This window comes from Acomys minous (assembly GCF_964271855.1).
Source record: "Acomys minous genome assembly, chromosome: 15".
Lineage (NCBI taxonomy): Eukaryota > Metazoa > Chordata > Mammalia > Rodentia > Muridae > Acomys > Acomys minous.
The window spans coordinates 85,441,014-85,459,533 of record NC_140497.1 but is presented as its reverse complement, the minus strand read 5'-3'; the positions used below and the strand labels follow the sequence as shown (position 1 = coordinate 85,459,533).

Genomic DNA, 18,520 nt, shown 5'->3' with positions numbered 1-18,520 from the left:
ATTAGGAAGGGCAGCCAACACTCTTAACCTCTGAGCCATCTCTCTAGCCCCCCAAAACAACTTCTTAAAACCATGCAATTGAAGGTCTTAACACTGTAGTTCTGCAGTGTTGTGTTGCTAGTGGCTGTATCTCCTGGCTCCTAACACTTAGAGGCTGAAATGTAAGTGACACTAATGCCACTCGTTTGCAGCAGATGTTAGAAACAAACTTTCCTTCCTTCTTTCTTTCTTTCTTTCTTTCTTTCTTTCTTTCTTTCTTTTGTTGTTGTTGTTTTGATTTGTTTTGTTTTTGTTTTGAGACAGGGTCTCTCTGAGTTAGCCTTGGCTGTCCTGGACATGCTTTGTAGACCAGGCTGGCCTCGAACTCACAGTGATGCACCTGCCTCTGCCTCCCGAGTGCTAGGATTAAGGGCGTGTGCCACCATGCCTGGCAGAAGCACACTCTTTAAAGACAGAGATATAGGCTTTGCGCTTAGGCGTTGCTCAAGAGCGCAGGCTTAAGATGAAGCTGTGGAGGATGGAGTGTTAGTAACATGGCGGCAGAACTGGGAGGAGATGCGTCGTTTTCAGCAATTCATTAGTCAGTGACTGAGTAGAGGAAAGGGGGCGTTTACAGAAAAGAATATTTGCTGGCCATAGTGGCGAAAACAGAGCTCCCATCTGGCAATCTTGTAATGTGGACATAGTTATTGTATTTTGTTCATTGCTCTATGTATGTAGCTCACTGTGAAAATACATTTTTTTTCAAAATACTGTATTTAGTATCTATCTATGTACCATCCATGTGTATATCTATCTATATGATTTAAGCATCCTGTGTATCTGTTGTGATTTTTAATATTTATTTTATGTGTATGGGCATTTTATCTGTGTACTACATGTGTGACTGCTAGAAGAGAGTGTCACAGCCCCTGGAACTGGAATTACATGTAGTTGTGAGCCAGCCAGCGGGTGCTGGGAATCGAACCTGGGCCCTCTGAAAGAACAGCAAGTGCTCTTAACCCCTAAGCCATCTCTCTAGTAACCAAGATCTTAAAGAGTAAAAACAGTAAAGAAATATGCGACTTTTTCTCTGAATAAACCATACTTTAAAAACTAACATGCCAGCATAGGTTTTGAAAAAGAATCAGCTTATACACAAGCATTTTCCCAGCTCCACAATACACGATTTCAAAATTTAAGGAGTATTAACACAAATAATGCATTGGGTTTAATTTTCTATTTGCAGAATTTCACAGCAAACATGTAGATTTATGCTGTAAAAAGAAAAAGTGAAAATTTTTGAAAATTTTGAAAATACTATTTTAAATTAATAGGTATGATGTATACACAAAGGAAACTAGCTGTTAGAAATCTGGAAGGTTGAGAAAAAAATAAGGGAAACATCTGTACTAAACGTATGGCAAAGATATTACACCTAGTCCTTAACTAAGGGGCTACAATCCTGTAGAAAAATAATAGACATGGAGTGTTAGGTCAACACTCACATACCAGCTGCATATCCATGGAGCTTAGGGGAAGGAGCCAAGATGAAGATTTAAAACCTGGGGTCACTAGGGGAAGAGCCAAAGCTGTGGTTGAGGGTAGAGATCCCAGGAGACTGTTGAGAACAAAAGCAAGTAGACCGTGGAGAGGAAAGGTACCACGAATGCGGAGGAGATGAGGAAGCTTGCAGGTTGCCACTGATGAGGGCCACCATGTTCCGCGGTGACCTCACTGTCCATGCCCTCCCCATCCGTGCCCAGCTCATGACGGTGGCTTGGTTCTTACTTTCATCAGCAGTTGAGGCCAGGCTCCCTATTGAGGTTGATCGTATGAGTCGGCAACCCGGCTAAACCGGCAAACGAACCTGGAGAGAGTCCTGTGGGGGCCAGATCATTAAGTCACAGTTAGTGACATCCCATTTGCCATCTGGAAAAGATAAAGTTTTGTTGTGCAATTATCTTTATGGGATGGAGTGTTTCTGTTGGTTTACTAAAGTCATTAAGCCAAAACAGGGCACAAGTGCAAGCCTCGGTCTCCCATGTCGTCCGCACCTTCCTCCTTGCAGTATGGAGTGAGCATCTGTGAGGAGGAGTAACATGTCCTGAGTGTGTTTAAACTAACCGCTCTGACTTCAAGGAACATTGGACTTCAAATAGTTATGTATTTGAAACTTCCTTTGCACGGATCAGCTGTTAAGAAAAGTCAGTTGTAATTTGGGATTCGTTCAGAAGAAAGGACCTGGAAGGTTTTCACACGAACAGGTAAAGATTAGGACTGTGAGGCTGTGTGCCCTGCCAGTCTCCATGACTTCCTGCAGGGCTCTTTTCCCCGACTCCAATGGGTTCTGAACTCTGCACGGAGCAGGTGGTATGAGGGCCAGTTTAAACCTTCCGTGAACTGTAGTATTTCTAGGTGAGTTGGCTTGCCACAGAAACTGAACTCGGGGCCCTATTTTAGCAATCTAGGAAAGGCACCCCACTCAGTTCTGCAAAACCGGGGTTTTGTTTTTTTTTTTTTTTGCAGAAAATAAGACCTTTACTTCTCTAGACAGATAGCAGTCGATGCAAATGTGGCCAAGGAAACAAATAGTTCCCCACAGTGGGGCTCTGCCATCTCTAAGCACTTCTAGAGCATTATGCATGTGCAGTAAACATTTATGACCGTGTTTGGGTCCAAGCTGCACGAGGGATTCTCTGCTACTGGTGATGGATGAATATGCCATGTAGGAACCCTAATATCTAAGGTATCCGTAGTATACCATAGGGCCCCCTTCCATTGTATCTCCTAGCTCCCAACTTACTAACCAGGCTTAGGTGCTGTGGGCTCCTGGACTCCTAATTCATATGACACCCCAGAGAGAAGGTAAGTACTATTCAGGAAAGGCAGACGTAAGTAAGGGGCTTTGAGACGTTTGCAGAATGCCACATAGCAGCCAAGTCAGTAATTCTTGGTCCAGCTGTCAATTTAATTGAGTAGTGTTATACAGATAAAAACCACACAGCCAGAAACAGAATTATGACTAACAAGAAAACAGTAGTGAGTTTTTCTTAACGCAGAGAATATTTAATACAGTAGGGAAATGGTTTGAATTCATGACCAGTATTAATGTTGCGGTGTTGCTATAATCCTCTTTCTCCAAGAGCATACTACAAATTCTCTCTTGTGCTTCCATTTAGCATGCGTGGTAGGCTTACCTTTGGGTCACAGTGCAGTCAGAATAAACTGCAGCATGAAATTATATGATCTCTAGTTCTTAATTTTATTGGCCCATGACTAGAAATATCTTGATACATTTTATGTTCACTAGCTCATTTACACATTAATATATTTCTGATATCATGAGACCGAGCTTTTACACTATATGTAAAGTCCTCTAGTAATTTAGCATATATTTACTAAAAATCACCTGAGGATACGCTCCGGGTTATATCTGTTCTCTCTGTGATGTTTGTGTACCTATTTGAAGTTTTTTAAAAAATGAGATAATTATTATCTTTCTTCACCTCTCCCACCTCATGTTCCTCACCACAAATTTTAGGCAGTATTCCAAGTCTATATTAATGCAAGCAGCCATATTTCTTTTCAGTCGTGATGATTCGCAAAATAACACACACGTAGCTGAGATGTAGCCAATGCGTACCAACATGCCATTGTGTGCTCTCCACCGATTGGACACAGATTGTTTCTGGGGTGAGTTAGAGAGGGATGAGGAAGAGGATGGGAGTTCTGGTTGGTTCTTTGGTTTCTAAATTCTGCGCAACATAGAGAAAACAGTTTGCATGGAAAGAAGTAGAAAGAAAACGAGAGTTAACTCTCTACAGATTCAGGCTCTGCCCTTCTCGTTAACTGATATTTCTGAATGTAGCCAATGACATGGAGCTGCCCTGTTTCTGTGACCAGAAGAGGTCAAAGCCACTGTAGCACTGAGGAGCTCTTTACTCGCAGTTTGCTCAGCCGTGAACATCTTTGCTTTTGGATAGACACAAGGGCAACACATGCCTTGTTAGGAAGGGGACCATCTAGGAATTGAGTCTGTGAGGGAGAGAGGCAGGAGGCAGGTGGAGAGGCCTCTGAGCAGGAGTCCTCCGAATTGGCCGGCAAGACTTCCCTGAGCGTGTGTTTACAGTGCCTAAGCTACGGAAGTAATGACTGTACAAAAGACGGGAGAACGGAGAAGGCGGAAGCCCCACCCTCAAGATACTGACAAACCGCTGGACCCAGAACACACGAACCAGCCAGAGAACACTGCTGCCAAGTTCAAGTAGTGCAACCGTGGAGAACGTAAGTGCTGTGGGGACAGAGTCAAGGCGAGAGCCACTAGTTGACTCTGTAAGGATGGCTGGAGAATAGGAAGTTTGCATGCGGTTCCGAAGAAAAATGAAAAAGATATTACTCAATATATTGTAAACAAAGGGGCCCTCAAGAGCTGGCACACAGTCTCTCTGCCTCATATGGTCCTGCGGTTCCTTTTTTTTTTTTTTTTCCTTGTTAGACTGTGTCCACAGCAGAGCTCAACAAGAGCATGAATGGCTAGGCTTGTGTACCACGTTGCTAAAAAGACACAACTTTGCTTCTATCTTCCTACACTGCTCACAAAGGAGCCTTTGCATCCGAGAAGGGGCAGATACCAAGTCACCTCCTGTAGTTGGCCGCACAAAGAAAGGGGGTAAATTTTGCTGAATGCTACTGGAAACGCAAGAATCTCTTGTATCAGTCAAGTCCCCGGAGGAAAGACTAGTGGGTAGATGGCTGAGTTTTGTAAGCCTGGAGCCTCCTTTTTCCCCCAAAAAGCACAGATAAGTGCCTGATCTTGCAGGATCCTGTTTCTGACCCCTTTGTTTCGCCTTCAGATTAAAAAAAAAATACCAATTTCGTTTGTCCTTTGAGTTCAGAACATGTCAGAGTTTCTCTGAGTGGTAGATGGTTTTTCAGTGCATAGGGAGAAAGAAAGCTGAGTCTCGTTCCTGGCAGCTGTCCAGCGAAGATCCAAGAGGGGTCAAGTTACTTCCCAGTGGTGTCTGAACATGAAACTGGAAAGAGGTAACTGAGGCGCAGAGCTATATACCCTTTGGGCCCAAAGCATCATTTACCTTAGTGATAGAGAAAAAGTGAAAATGAGAGTTTATTTTTCTAGATACTATAGAGATCATTTCTTTCTTCTCCTGAGTTCTCCAGTTCGGATCATCTCAAAGGATAAGTTAAACAGTCAACAATGAGATGTCAGAGTAACCTAGGACCTATTTATTTCTGCCAAACGCTTGCTCTGAAATCCCCACTAGACTCAGTAAGAATGCTCATCTCAATTTTAGTAAGTTGTCAGTTCAGTGGCTAGCATCCTTTATTGGTTATTAACTCCGTTTTGTTTTGATCTTCAAGTAAAAACAAATCTGTCATAATTTTACCTAGGCTGGCCTTGAACTTGTGACCACCCAAACTTTGGCTTTCAGAGCTGAGCTTATGAGTGTGGCTACCACACATGGCTGTTAGTTGTACTCTTGATATAAAAACAGAACCATGACATTTTGAGGTGGAAACTAGATTAAGAACTGTGACAAAATATAGGCATTGTCATGACTTCCCTGGCACTGCAAGTTGACAGCGCATAGGCATTTGTGCAAGGCTAATGGAATTCCATTGGTTTTTTTGTACTGTGTGCTTTAAGAGATTGGCTTTCCTAAACTCCTACATCTCTTTGATCACTGAGGCAAAACCTATTTCTGAAAAATACTCAGAGAGAGAACTTGGTGAGACTGTAGGTAGGGGCAGTTTTCCAAGGATTCAACTCACTCCATTCAACACTAGGTTGTGATTAATTTTGTGTGTGTGTGTGTGTGTGTGTGTGTGTGTGTGTGTGTGTGTGTGTAAGACAACTTGGGCCACATCATTCAATATAGGGGAGTACCATTCCCATCACCGTCACCCTGCACCTTCATAGTCAAAACTGGAGAGGGAAGATGGTAGGTCATTGACTCAGAGAGATGACAGTCATGACTAGAACATGAAAGATCTCTTAGTACACTTCAGGGATCTTACTCAAGAGCTGGGTGGACTCCTAAAGCCCCTCCTGCTAGCTGCATGGATTTCCAGTCAGCTCTGAAATCATAGCTCATGTTTGCTCTTGCTGTTTGCTAAGGTTCGATGCTCAAGAGGATGTTGTCTAGTGTTGATTATCGTCCATTGGATCAACCCTCAGAGCCTGCAGGGAAACACCTTCACTTGCCATGCTTTTTCCCACAGGAAAGACCTAGAGATTTGGTGCCTTCTTTCTACACTTATAAAGTAATGGAGGAATACAATTTTCATTTCATTCAGGCTCGTGCTATTTTGAGCATTCTCTCCCAGTGCTGGCAATATAAATTGGCCCTCTTAATATTCTCAGTCTATATGTACCAAAATCCTACCAGATAGAAAGAAGTCTTGTAGTAGTCTATAATGTGCCTTTAAGACATTTTTATTGATGGTTTTATAAAAGAAGAAACAGAATATCAGAAAATTTAAGTGACTTATACATATACACAAGCTAGACAGTAATCAAACTGACTCCTGGTCCTGGGTTCATGAGACTCACAGTCCGTGATTTTTTTTTCGCCATACAGACAACTCAACTAGAAAGTCAAAGGAATCATGGGTTTTAGCTCCTCTTACACTTAGCTTTAGAATTAAAAACATAGATTTTGGTTTTTTAAAGAAGATATAGTACTTAATATTCAATTTATATTTAAGAAATGTTTATTAAGGATGTAACAGGTACATGCAGGTCATTATAAGTTCTGTGCAAGCAAAGCAAACATGGCTTTTTAGCACAAGGATTTATAGTTTAGGGGTAGGTAAAATGAGGCCTCTGTTTCTGTTGAACTCCAGCTATATTTCAAACATCATGGTGGGCTTTATTAACACTGTCTTGCCTTATTATGTAATCCTTGTCCGAGTCCTATAAAGTGATTATTTAATTTATGTGTCAAGAGGCAAGCCATAAACTGTGATCTATGCGACTCTTATTCCAACCACGTGATACATGGAAGGCTTCATGCAGAGGAGGCGCATGGTGCTTCAGCGGAGCACCAAGGGATTCTAGTGGGCAAGCTTGTAGAGGAATTTCACAGAGAAGGCCTTCCTTCCACGCCGTGTCAGACTAGCACTGGATCAGTGGAGGCGGGAAAGTTCAGGGCGTGTCCAAGCAAGAGCTGCGCGTTTGGTTTGGATAGTGTGAATTGGGGACCACAGCATAGGGGTGGGTGTCGAAAGTAAGCCTCCAAAAGCAGACAGTAACAAGTCAGGAAGACACAGGCATGCTGTGCCTCTGGGGATCGCGCATTGTGGCAAAGGAGAAACCATCAGAGATTCTAAGCAAGGGAGTGACCAATGCAATCTGAATTGGCTTAGAGGAACTGTGAACACAGCAGCCTGCATCATCAGCCATAATCTAGTGACCCGAGGGGCACGACTATTGGCTATACCAGTTTTGTGCTTTAGAAGTCTGTTTTTAAAATGTGCTCGTAGGGCTCGGTGCAGCCCGGCTACATCACAAGGCCACGGGTATGTGCATGGAGACAATCTGCAGCAGAGCAAAGCCCTGTCTTCCCAACCTCCCAAAATACGCGTTTGTAAAGCAGACTTTTGTGTTCGCGAAGGATTGAAGAAAAAACACAATAAAAACTAGCACTTTGCTGCATGGAAATGTTGTGCGTTCCCGCGCTGACAAAAATGTGTTCTGGCCCAACCACTGCTTGTGCACACAGTGCTGGTGGCAGCCCTTTGTCTGTGGTGACAGGATGGTACCTGTCACAAAGACCATCTAGCTAACATAGCCTAAAATATTTACTATCTGACAGCAGACCTTGTTCGCCAACACCTGCCCTGGTGTCTCTTCCTGGGCCTCCTAATCCGTTTAAATGGATTCCTTCCTCTGGTGTGTGAATGGAAAATGAATTTAAGTTCATTAATAGAAGCGAGCGACCTTTGGCTTTGCCGCCAGCTATTATTTTTTCCCCTTCTCTGGAGAATTCTGAGCATTTCCCGTGTCTAAATTCTCAAAGCTAGAAGGTAATGACGTAATGTTTTCTCCATCACCATCTTCCTTCTCCTATGGGGATTCTGAAAGCATGGCTTTCCCTTTAGGTGAGAGGGCACATTCTTTTTCTAGACTGCACTCTGGTGGTCGTAGCCTGTGTGGAGCTATGTCAACTGGGCTGCTGGGGTACGTTAAGACCACCACATGAATTGAGTTCAGTGCCCCCCCCCCCATGCCCTGGAAGGCTCAGGAATAGAGAAGCAACTTTTGATATTAACGGCATACTTAAACTTTCCTGTTTGAGCTGCGCAGGTCTCACCGACCCACTGATTGCTCGATGGCATCACGCACTTGCAGTGTAGCGCCAGGACACTCCTCAGTGTGCGGGGTTTGGGGACAGCAAGAGGAGCCAGCACACCCTGCCCTTCCTAGGTTGGAGGCATTGCATCACAGCAGCGGGGTAACAAGCACTAATGGAAAATACCAGTTACCTCTTTGTGTCTTTGATGCCAGACTCTACTCTTTGTCCTTCAGAGACAGTTTAAATGAGGCTTCTTGTCACCCCAGACTGAAAAGGCAACAGCGCTCCACAGTCCTCTGCTGGTGTCTGTTCTGAAATGCTCAACACACGCATCGAGCGTCCCCGTTTCACATTTTCACACCTTAGATCCCAGAACGAAAGTTTAATTCCTGTGTCTTCCTTGCTCCTCCCACCCTGGCTGCCCTGTGTCCTTTGCTCATCTCCATTTCTGAGGCAGACCCGCTCTAGTTTTCCTTCCACATGTCCGCTCTGAGTTAGCTCCACACGCCCTGTATTTTAGCTCCTACTTGCATCTCCATGTCTGTGCTCCGGCTTGGACAGCGTCCTCTTCCACCGATGCCCCTTTGACTCATCCTGTTTCCAGCACTCAGGGGGCATCTTGCTCATTCCTCCGAGGTCTGCCTTGGACCACATGTCTGCAGCTTCCTCTTCCTCTTCCTCCATCCACACACTGCTTCCTCACTGTCCTCACTGTCCCGCTGTGCTGACTCTCGTCTTGTCTGCCCAGCCTACCCCGATTTACTCAAGTGTTATTGTCGAAACAGAACCCTATTTCTTTCTCCTGGCAAAATTTTTCAATGGCTACTATGCTCCCAAGGGATAACATTTTATGTTGATAGGGCTCTGGGTCTGTCGCCCACCAGCAGCAGCCATTACTTCCTTATTCATAAAGAACACTTTGGTTTTGTCTTTTTCCATCTCACATCGGCTCCTTCACACTTGTAGTCATGTTGTCTTTTCTTTACCCTTCCCCCCCCCATCAGAACAAATCCCAATACATCTCCCCAAAACAAGTTCCAATATGGCCGTCCCCTTTCCGAATCGCATCGCTCCTTCATCTTGGCCATCAAGGCAGTTGACATGTACCTGAAGCATAGCACATGTCACAACGTGCTGCGATTGTTCACTGATGCACTTTTTCTGCATGTCTCATAGATCATTAAGTTTGGAGTGCAGAGCACAGTGTTCATCATAAAAATCATCTGACACATGAATGTGTCCAAGTTATGGGTGTCCGTGTCTACACCAGGAGCCCTGCGGATTCTGGCGCCAGGCACATTAGGAATGAATGGCACCGTGGACACATCACAACACAACTACCGACAAAAAAAAGCCCCATTTCCTCTCAGTATCTTCTCTTTGTGGCTTTGAGTCAGGTTAGTTATAGATACCAGTAGTTACATCAGGTGTGCTTTTCATCTTGGAGGATGGTAATCATTATTGGGAAGAGGAAACTTTCAGTATCACTGATAATGAATCACATTTATTGAGATAAGTTTAACTTCCCATAGAAAAAGTAGATAACTTAAGGCTGGAGAGATGGCTCAGAGGTTAAGAGCACTGACTGACCTCTTCCAGAGGTCATGAGTTCAATTCCCAACAACCACATGGTGGCTCACAACCATCTATAATGTGATCTGATGCCTTCTTCTGGCGTGCAGGCATACATGAAGGCAGAGCACTGTGTTCATAATAAATAAATAAATAAATAAATAAACAAACAAACTAATCTTTAAAAAATAGATAACTTGGTAGAAAGTTAGTACCTTATTGGACATAAAAATTATGCACATACATATAAGGTATAATGCATGTAATGTATAATGCATCTTCTATAGCCCTAAATATCCACATATGCTTATGTGATGACTACCACGTTACTTTGGGTTTTATTTTGTAGCATCCATCATTAGTAAATAGTCATTGCAAATCCAACCGTGAAGATGAGGGTACAGGGACACATTTCCAAGTCTTGCTTGTGGTATCTGGCCATGCTTATACAATAACAATAATGACAGATTACTTTATTAGATGATTACCATGCAGGATATAAATAGGGCTTAACATATGGTGCCTATCCTTGTGAAACGAGAAGGCCATCAGGAATGTAAGAATTCACCCTGCACATTTTCACACATTCCATTTAGTTTCTACAAAGCCAAAGCATTTTCTTTTGCATTTAAAATAAAAATCAGTAAGTATATTTCAACAACAAGGCTAAATAATATGTAAGGTTAATGCACATGTAAAATGCATACTTAAAGCTATACAATCTATTATTTAGTTGAACACATTGTTGGTTACGCTGAAGGAAATAAAAGTGCATAGCTAGGTCTCTGAGGACATCAAAGCACATGGGAAATTTTAATCATCTTATGGGAACAAATCACATTCACGCCACAAGTCCAAGGTCACCAATGGGGAGGTGGTTCCTTCTAGAAGTTGTTTTAGTTGTCTTTTCCAGAAAGAGGCACAAGACGCCCACAGGTGCTGAAGCCATCTTCACGGGAGTGGAGTGCAGGCGCTGTGGGTCCTCTGAGCAGATGCACTAAATGTGGGGCTGTCCAGATTCACTCTCAAGGCTCCCTGAAAACTGAGAACGGTATTTTTTCTTTATGTGTAAAATTATAGACAACTGTGGTTCTAACGTGCCCGTTTCTCTGAATCTTCACATGACAATATGAAGGCTAACATCTCCTCAAGGGATTCTTGAAAGTATGGGCAGCATTTGAACCGTTGGCCCGAGCATCTTCTTTTCCCTTTCCAGTTTGTAATGTCATTTCAAGGAAACAGAGCACATTGTGGAAGAGGCTTTTCTACATTTTTTTTTCCACTGCATAAATATTAGGCTCTCACAGAGTCACACGTGCTCATAGGTTTTTAATCTCCCTTCATCCACCAGAAAGATGCTTTTCCTATAGTAATAAAGTTTTGGGCCCACTGTGTAGCTTAGCACTGGAGCCGTAGTCGGCTTTGTTTTTAAGTTAGAAGTGTGGAAACGTACAAAGGATTTCACATGCTAAGTAGCATGTAGTAGTTTGTACAAGAAACAATTCCTTCGATGTGGTCCCAGACTGGATCTTCAGCCCTCTATTCTCACCCTAGAAGACATATCCACAGTGGCGTACTATATCCATCTCGGGCTGTGTTAATGATGCTTATAACCAGGTTATCTCACTATTGGAGTAGTTTTGACCCTGAGTGAATAAATGATGCTATTTTCAGGTGATTTATTTACATGTACTAGAAATTGCAAATTATAATAGCCATTGGTCCCTTAGTTCAAAGACCGTTGAATACAACTCATAACCCTTCATAGAAGCTTTCATGTTTCATTTGTTGTTTTTCATATTAAGACAGCTATTGGCCAGCAGTCTGAAGTGCTAATTCTGTGCACACGCTTACTTTCCCTTCTATTTCCTCTTTTCTTTGAACTATTTTTCTTTAATAGTCATTAGAGAATAAGTAAGCTTAGCAAGGAGCAAGGAGCTCAGCTCTGCTTCTCCAGCTGGTTTTAGAATATTAATTTTAGAATATCCAAAATAAAAAGAATTTGGAGGGAAGAAATAGAACCTTTTTCTATATTGATCTGATCTGTCTGATTCTGGCCTCCCTCTCTGTGGAAACTAGGAAGGGACTTTATCTCTTGTTATTGCCTTTCGTTGCTGTTAGTTTTGTTTTGTTTTAGAAAATGGTTTCTTTGGAAAATCTATTTCTCTTCTAAACGTGTTATATATGGATGTAGTGGCAATAATTCAGTTTGTCATAGGTATATCTGCTTACAAATAGTTTACCTGGCTGTTGTGGTCCACCCTACTGCACATGTAAGGTACTTATAATGGGAATTCTGTGTCATGGCTTCTGCAGAATGGAGTCCAAGTTGCTATGAAATTAGAGTGTCACTTGCATTTAAATATTTCCAAAGTTTTTACACTCAAAATGTAGATAGCATACTCCTTCACAAATCACAGTGCAGCGCTCAATATATTAAGACATGGGCATTAAACTTCTCCGTTGGTTTTTAGCATTTTCCTGTAGGTCACTGTGCATGAGACCGTGATGAACGGTGCCACTTCGCTCCTCATTCTTGCACATATGAAACAACACATCATTTTTTTAAAAGTAACCCATGTCCTGTGATCCTCAAAAGGGATTCTAAATTAGTAATTTTCAACTTCACTTTATGTCACCATAATGCAGTCAGAATAGTTTCTATTTCGGAATGGTCTTAGTTGGTTGAGACATGTATGTAGCCCAGGTTAGCTCAGAACTCATGCTTTTCCTGGCTTTGCCATGTAGCCCAGGCTAGCCTGGAACTCGAAGTTCTCTTGACCCTGGATTATGATTTATGACACCTTAAAATAATTTTCACCACTGAAGTCCAAAGTCTCTTAAAATCACGTTGTTACCTGAGAACAAATGCTTTTGCCATTTGTAAACTTCTAAACTAAAGTTTCAAATAGAGCTCTCCAGGCAGCCTTTAGAAAAGGAAAGCCAAATGAGCATGCGTCCCTAAAGCACATTAAATTATATAGTATCCTACCATGTCTGTGCAGTATTTGCCACAGTAGGTTGGGGATGTGTGTGTGTGTGTGTGTGTGTGTGTGTGTGTGTGTGTGTGTGTGTGTACAGGTGAACCTTTTCAAGGACAACTGGAACAGGGTGAGTGTGAGGGCCTCAAAGTCTGAGTTATGTCCGGGTGCCTGCCTTTTTCTTTGTAGTCCCGGCTACAAAGTGATTTATGGGAGCTGCTTGGGCCATAGATCACCTTCCTGGTTGCCTTTGTTGACACCTTGTCACATTCTTGTGGGCCTGAGGAATTCATTGTTCTTGTTTGAACTGATAAGAGAGAGAGAGAAAAAAAGTGGGTTGGGGGAGAGAGTTAGTTAAAGGCAGGCTTTCTGAACACCGCCCCCCCCCCCTGGAAAAGGCAAGAGACAAATGCTGACCTGGGACATAGGAGTGCTCCTGTCTCTTGAAACTCCCTCTTTGAGTCTCTGTCCCCGTACTGGTAGCCTGCTGAAGCTTTGTCCACCCTCTGGAGAGCTTTCTTTTTGCTGGGAGGTTTTCCACAGAGGACTCTGAGAAGGATAAAGAGGGAGTGGTTTTCTTTAAGACCAGCAGATAGAACCGCCAAGGAGCGCTGGCAAAGCAAGTCCAAATGACACCGGATCACTGGGAAAGACTAAGTAAGACGCGTGCTGTAACTTTTGATGTGAGTTGGCGCGTCTCTGCGAACAGTTCACTCTACTGTACAGTGTGCTTTTTGGGCACAGCGCCACATTGCCCTCTCACCTTTGATGTGTAGCGCCCTGTGTTTCACTTCGTATTTTGGCAGCCTGCATGCAGAGGCTGGCACTTGAGTCCACTGCTTTGAAGGCAAGGAGGAAACGGTTTTGGCATAGGTACTCATCCATCTACTGGCCAGAAGTTTGTGTAGGGTTTATTTCTGGTGTTATCTCCCACTTCAGTAAAGTAGATGATCCAGCTGGGTTTTTAGATCTTTTCTCTGATCTCTTCTCTTAGGAAAAAAAAAAATAGGTTATATTCCTCTGCACCTAAGAAAAGTAAAAGATCTAATCAACATGCACCACATCATGGAACTGGAGAGACTCATATTTCCCTTTGTAAAAATGCAGGTTTTTGTTAAAAAGCAGTGAGGCACAACCGTTCCTCTCACTAATATTCTGTCATGGGGGTTGTTGATTGGAAGAAGGACCCTATCTACACTACCCCCACTACTCCCTCAACCTGGCGCGCCCCCCTTCCCACACACTTAGCAGTGAGGTGTTTGGGTAGTGTGTGTCCTTTTGTGTTTAAAAGTAGCTCCACCTGCATGCACCTGTCATGCCTCTGGCTGTGAACCTCACTTGAATTCTAGTCATTCAAAACTGTCTTCAGCCTTGCAGAAACGGATCTTTGCAACACTGTTGGTCTCCGACTCTGTACGCGTAAACTGCTTTTCCATTCCCCAAGCCTTTATTGGGCTGTCAGCAAAGGATGCAGGAAGAACTTCAAAAGTAGGTGCCTGGCTTCCAGGGATTAAGGCATTAAGATGATGCTGAATGCAGGCCAAAGCCACTTTTGGAAGACATTCCTTTTCCTTTGAATTATCTACCTTATTTCCAAGTGAAATTAATTTTTAACTGCCTAAATATATGCAATGGTGTAAATAATTCCAGTGCATCAGAACATTTTTTTGTGAACATCTATGTTCTAAATCTGTAAATGCAGTTTCTTTGTGAGTCTGATGGACTTGCCAGTTCTACTTTGGCGGTCCCCCTAGCTTGCAATCTTCTGTGGTTTCCAGAAGTCGGTTTATTAACAGTGTTTCACTGCTCTCTGCTGGAGAAGCCCAAAGCCAGCCCAGGCATTTAGGGTGAATCACTTTCAAAGAATGCAGGTGTGACAGCGGCTTGCCTGATAAACTCCTGGTCTCTGCACTTAAATTCAATGCAAGATTTTTTTCCCCCATACCAGCCAGAAGCTAAAAGCTCCAATCATGTTGTACAGACTGCAAGATTCAAGTGCATAAACCATCCAGACTCTAAGCTCTCCTTTCAAATGCTATCCTCTGCAGACATCCTGTGTAGGCATGCACAGAGGCTGTGGGGTTTCTTAGGTTATTTCTTACCGTTTCATTCCTGACAGAAGAGTATAGTTTATTCTGTTCTATACATCTATACCAATAATCCCCCAACTCCAAAGAAAGTCAAATTCTTTTGAATAAACTGTATTGTGTTTGATATATATCACATCTATCTTATATCTGATATATCACATATATCTTATCATATATATCAATTTTCTATACATTTTTAGTATGTACGTGGATAGAGGAAATGGGCGGAGAGCATTAACTTAGTAAGCATAAAATGTGTGGGGACATGCTTCCCTCCAAGATTTCCTAAGCAGGAATAAATATGAATTTAAACCTTCATTTGCATGGATAAAAATTGTCGTGATTTGGAAGCTACACTTCTCAAGTTTTAAATGAAAGTCCCAGGACAAAAACCAGTAAATGCTCTAGAGGAGTGTTACTTCAGATATATGTTAAGCATGCATGTAAATGTGTTTATACACACGTGCACGTCCACACACACATGTACACACTTTCGTACATTGATGGGAGCACAGAGCGAAGATGTTAGTTCAACACATCTCCAAGGTCTCTTCAGTCTGGCATCTCTTCATGTAAAAGCAATTCAATGACTAGAAGTCATAAAAAGCCAGCCTTGCAGCAGCATTAAGTATAATTCTGTTCCTCAGCATTCCAAGTGAATTACTGCTGCGCTGTCAAAGACAACAAAAACATTTGGGAAGGACTGTTTATTTTACAGTGGTTGACCAAAAGTATGCAAGTGGTTACAAAAAAAAAAAAAAATGTAGACAGCTAAAGCTGGGAGGTGCCCCTCACACATCCTGAAATCCATTCAGGGAGCTTTGATTGTCACTCTTGATCACTGCAGAGAAATATCAGGGGAGAATCTGATCAATTTCAGAGCAGTTTGGTTCAGAGCAAATTACTAAAACCTCTGCCCGTGGTCCTGTATCGCTGCCCCCTCGTCTCACTCCTAAAACTTCCTGCTGTAGTTTTCCTTTGCTTTTGCTGTTGTTTGTTTTATTTTGCTTGCCTTTCTCTGGCAGAGCTAGGAAAACGTTGTAAAGAAGATTTCGTTAGTATTTTTGTGCAGTGAGGGCCTGTGCTGCCCTTGGCATTTAAAGGTTGAAAGGCGTCACAGTATCATTAGAGTCTCAGGTTCAAATATTTCATCTTAGAACTAGACGGGGAAAATAAGAGTGCCCAATATGGTCCCTGGGCATTAAAGATAATAATATGTATATTAAAGAGGATCCATGTCTAATAATAATAATAATAATAATAATAATAATAATAATAATAATAATAATAATAATATGTATATTAAAGAGGATCCATATCTTGAATAGGGTGTCAGCCATGGCTGTATGGAAGAGTTGGCCAGAAATAGGACACACACACACACACACACACACACACTGTTTTAAGACTCTGGATCTGGATCTTGAGACTAAGGTTTCTTTTACTTTAAAAACAAACCCAGTAGGTCGGGATCCATTAACTTTATGGTGGGCTCATTAGTTACATTTTTGAGAAGTGCTATTCATCATAACTGGGTCCATGAAGTGAAAGAGGGACGCTGATGCTAGGTATGAACTTGTCACATAAAGTCACCCCGTAAATACTGATGGACAGCATTCACTTAAAGGCATGCTCTTACGTCTGGCCATTTCCATACGGTCCATTCAAACATGGCTTGTCTGATGGTTGCTCTGGGAGTCTGGGAAAGCACCTAGTCTCTGCCTTGGAACTAATAAGGCAGCGCACCAATGTTGGAGGTTCCGTGGGCACCCTTCTATCCTGAGGGAAAAGGAGGACTCATAAAAGCACTGCTAGCCTCTTCAAACCTACCTCCGCAGCTTCTTGTCCCAGAGTGTCTCTCCACTTTGTGTTCTGTTGGGGCAAGAGACAGCTGTCCTGTTCCTCAGTGCAGATGTTGTTTGTGCCTCCTGAATGACACAGCAGTGTCAGCATTCCCTTCGCCTTCTCTCCCCGCAATGTCCCGGGTTAATCACGTGCTTGCTGGCCAGGATATGTAAATAACACTTGGCTAAAAAACATTTAAAGGATTAGGAAGCAGTCTTGCTTAATAGTAGCAAAACAAAACAAAGCACCACTCCCACCAATCCTCTGGTGTGCTGCTAAGCAGTGGAAAGATCCAGTTATGACTGGAACTGTCCAGGCCCCAGCCTTGTCCTAGGCCAGGGGAGAGAGAGGGGGTGGCGGAGGGAAGGAAAGGGAACTCCCTCCACATCCCCCCCCCCACTCCTGCACATTGCGAGTGTTGGAGAAGGGGCCCTGGTGATCCTAGGACCCTGTCTTGCAGCTTGTGTTGGGGAAGAGTATAGCTACTCTCCCTCTCTACCCCTTTGCGATTGCACCGTTTTCCCTTGGCACAGACATGGCTCGAGGCAGCCCCTGGCAAGGCTGGTTTTTGCAGCCTACATGGAGGTCCAGGCAGCGAGGTTGGATGTGGCTTTTGAAGAGCGGTGTTTCCATCTCCTGTCCCTGGGCGGTCAGCTGCTGGCATGGGACCACAGAGCATTCGTTACCTCCCAGCCATCAGTCTCTCACCAAAGCTGTCTGCCCTGCCCAGAGGAGAGCAAGCACAGACACCGCTGGTGACTGTGTGCCCAACGCAACCTTTACAGTGAACTGGGCAGAAGGCACGGTTGCCCTTCTGTGGCTCCCGGGAGAACCCTGCTGCTAGTTGCGCGCAGCTCTGCCAGTTGCCCCCTCCCCCCTACCCCCCTTTGGTTCATACTGGAACAGCCAGCAGTTCTGGGAAGGAGGGAGCCTCTCCTGGGCTCTTCTGCTCTGTTGCCAGAACTGTGTCTGTACTGGGTCCAGCAGCAGAAACAAAACAGGGCAGAGCCTGAAGAGACCCAGCCAGAGCAGCTGAGTGCTCAAAACAAAGCGGCCCTCCCCGAGGGATGCCGCAGCCGGCGCCAAGCTTGAGGTTAGAAGGGGACCTAGAACGTCCCAAAGTTGGGAAACTGAGGACCAGAATAGATACTGCATGTCTGGGCAGCGGCTCAACTTAGACTGGAAATGACCTCTCCCAAGGGCTCGCCTTTATTTCTGTTGAGTTTTAAGAGGACCAGTTGCCAAGGTTTTTCAGTCACCTTGGAGGAGTACTTTAATCCACTCAGCCTCCATCTTCTCATTGGTAAAATAGGGTGGCCAGTAGTAACTCTTAAGAGTTGTAAGAGCTGAGTGAGAAAGTGTAAACGAAGTATGTGGCACAGTGCCCGTCATTGTCATTGGAACTCTTCAGTAAGGTGGCCTGGTTCCCTTTAAGGCAGAATTTTCAATGCAGGTAAAACCGGAAAGACAGGGATCTGTTAGGAAGAGTTTTCTAAGACAGAGTAGCTTTCCACCCCGACCCCAGCCACCCCCCCCAGAAGGAACACATTAATGGAGACCACAGTGACTGGGCAAGCAAGATGACTTCTCTGGTAAAGGAGCTTGCCTCCAAATCAAATGGCCAGAGACCAGTCCCCAGAGCTTATACAGTAGAGGAACAAGGCTGTCCTCTGGCCTCCCCGCATGTCAACTGTGGTACCTGCATGCCTGATGCATACATGTTTCCATGAAGAGC

General features: G+C 43.6%; 1 protein-coding gene and 1 long non-coding RNA gene across 3 annotated transcripts in view; one reads left to right on the top strand and one right to left on the bottom strand.

Moving 5' to 3' along the window:
* The window catches only part of HMGA2 (high mobility group AT-hook 2), a 119,945-nt gene that overhangs the window by 32,602 nt on the left and 68,823 nt on the right, over positions 1-18,520 (top strand). The gene's annotated exons all lie outside the window — the stretch shown is intronic.
* LOC311584061 lies at positions 10,311-17,212 on the bottom strand. 2 transcript variants are annotated; one of them, XR_014774774.1, is made up of 5 exons: positions 16,771-17,212; positions 13,614-13,876; positions 13,268-13,399; positions 13,087-13,157; positions 10,311-11,515 (listed from the first exon to the last, which is right to left on the bottom strand). It is a non-coding gene; the product is annotated as an uncharacterized lncRNA (long non-coding RNA). The 2 variants fall into 2 exon arrangements; XR_014774775.1 differs by having other exon boundaries at positions 10,311-11,419; positions 13,614-13,839.